Raw genomic sequence first — 2732 nt, 5'->3', positions numbered from 1 at the left:
GTCATAAAAGGTAAAATGGATCCGGGCAAGCAACGCCAAAGCCACATCCGTACCAGTCGGATTCGAACTTCAAGCATCGCTTCGTCGTTCCAACCCCAATCCATTCGGGGACTAATGATGGGGTTATAGTCCTAGGGTAGGGTCATAGGCCTGCCCCGAAGGTCTTACCCAAGGACTACCCCTCATAAGGGACAAGGCCCTTAGTCAGCTCCAACTGAACTAAGGAGTTCCCATCATCCAGTCGGTACGGATCCCCGATCATCCAGTCGGAGACTAGCATTCGGAGGTATATCAAACTAACCGACTGGATTCCACTCTGTATGTCGTAACCCCCTGGAGGGAAACGGTCATACGTTTCCATGTGCCTTTATTAGCATTTAAGACGTACGTTACCTGTAACGTAGGCATTTAATCGCCACTACTCCACCCCTGTACACCGGCCGTTGTGGAGGGCAGCGCACTCTATATAAGCCACCCTCCCCCACTGGTGCAGGGGTTAGCAATTCACTGTATTCTATATTCCACTCGGCAACAAGCTCCCTGAGCACTGAGATGTAGGGCTATTACCTCCACCGTAGAGGGGCCTGAACTCATACAACCTCGCCGTAGCTAAGGCTCTGCCCATCCTTTCGTACCCTACACATCTACTGTCAGGCTTATACCCACGACATTATTTGTTGGAGAACACATTTGCCTAGTATTCAGTATTCACAAAGGGAATAATATTCTGTAGGCATGGTACAATTTGATTCGTGTAACCTTAGTTTATTAATTATATTTGCAGATCAAAGACACCAACTGCTTCTTTTGTACGAAGTGTCTTTATGAAGAATAATTCTTGTTACTATTTTTTGTGGTACATGATAGACAATCATTCTCCAACGACAATCGAAATATGTTTTACAAAACTGTCGCTTCAACAAATTGAATTTTTCTATGCTTTCTTGCTCTCTGTATCCATTGAGTCACACAGACCGCTGAATCAATTGTTGACCCAATTTCTGGTTTTTTGTTGTTTTCTTTGTTTCTGAACCATATTATTATATGGTTTAGTTTGGTAGAAGTGTGAGATTTTAACTGTCCCTTTTGCCGTTCCCAATGACTGACTGATGTGCTATACATAAATGTCATGAGAGACAATCATTTATTTGTCTGCTATAACGTGCAATGTGGTGAAGCTATTGAATCAGAACCAGATCGAAAGGCTTTGTTTCCGTTACTCTTTAACGGGTTGCTAATGTATATTCAGTTCAAATTGCTTGCACTATGAATGCCGGAGGAACGCGCGGGGTAATATCTACTTTAATATGTTCAGATGCATCATATATGTTAGTATTTTTGACTCTAGCATTACACTTGCAACATATCTTCCTAAAATCTACTCTTTAGATGCATCATATATGTTAGTATTTTTTACTGCAAGTTTGAAAGCAAATAGTGATAATAATTAGTGTTTTCTTCTTCTTCTTCTAACTTTCTTAATTACTCTCAGTTAAGATACATTCATGTTCTAATTGTATTTCAGTAGTAACCTGGGCCTATTTCAGCAGCTTTTTTTACTATATCAGATTGTTTATGACCTTTATTTAGAATAACCTATGTCTGACCTGCAAGATAAGTGCAAAGTAACAAGTGTTCTATATTGTACTACTTTGCCAAGGTGCATGTTCTATAACCATTTTGTTAAATAAGATAGTTAAATGTTTGAAGACATTAGGTTGATAAACACGCTATGGTCTATGCTTCTCATGCTTGGAAGACTATATTTTTTATGAGATGAAGTTAAATATTGTGGCTATTTTCAACACTCAAGTAGAGTTCCTTCTAAGTGCTTCCATATTCAACTCAATATTGCTGCAACCATTGCTGCCAAATTCCGTTAGCATTTGTTAGCTTATCGACCGTTGTTGTGCTTGAATATTTGCGAGCTTGACGGGCCATTTTTTTGTTAGATTCTGCTTTAATCTTTAATTACACACCTTCCTTTGATAATTGAATCAAGCATGTTTTTATTTTTAGGTGCAACAATTGATCAAAATTTTAGCAGCCTTAGTGACACTAAAGATTCAGAAATTTGCCCACCTATAATGATAATACAGATGATCTTATAATCTGTTCAAAGGGAGCTAAACTCTATATTTTCGTTAACTCTTCTCAAAGTTTAATCTGGTTAACTCTTCTCAAAGTTTAATATGGTTAATATGTCCAACTGGTGGCGTTGACCTGCGACAAATGTTTTGTCTGGTCTGTAATTTTGTCTGGTCTGAAATATGTCCAGCTGGTGGCGTTGATTCTAGCTAATGAATCCGTAATTTTGTTTGGTCTAAGATTTATTTTGCTCAATGAATTTTTATATGAATGAATCACACTATCAATTGGTTTGTTACTAATGCCTATCGGAGTGACTAACTGACTATTGCTTTGATGCAACAGAGTTTGCGATGGAATGGGCGCTTCCTGAGGTATCCTCCTACGCCGTGTGACAATGGTGGATGACGACATCAGCTACAAAACCCCAATGTTGAGCTCCTCTCCCTGCTCCATTACGGTTTATTATGTGGTGCTTGCTTGTATAGTAAATGATCTCGGGGTAGCTATATATAGACCTGTTTGTTGCTGTTAAATGATCTTGTGGTTAATTAGAATGCTACTCCTCAATTGATGATATGTTATTGCTATGATTCCTAATTCAGTTAGTGCTCTAAGTGGTTAACTAAACTTCTAAGTTTCAG

Source organism: Hordeum vulgare, chromosome 4H (genome assembly GCF_904849725.1).
Source record: "Hordeum vulgare subsp. vulgare chromosome 4H, MorexV3_pseudomolecules_assembly, whole genome shotgun sequence".
NCBI lineage: Eukaryota > Viridiplantae > Streptophyta > Magnoliopsida > Poales > Poaceae > Hordeum > Hordeum vulgare.
This window is presented reverse-complemented; position numbering follows the sequence as displayed.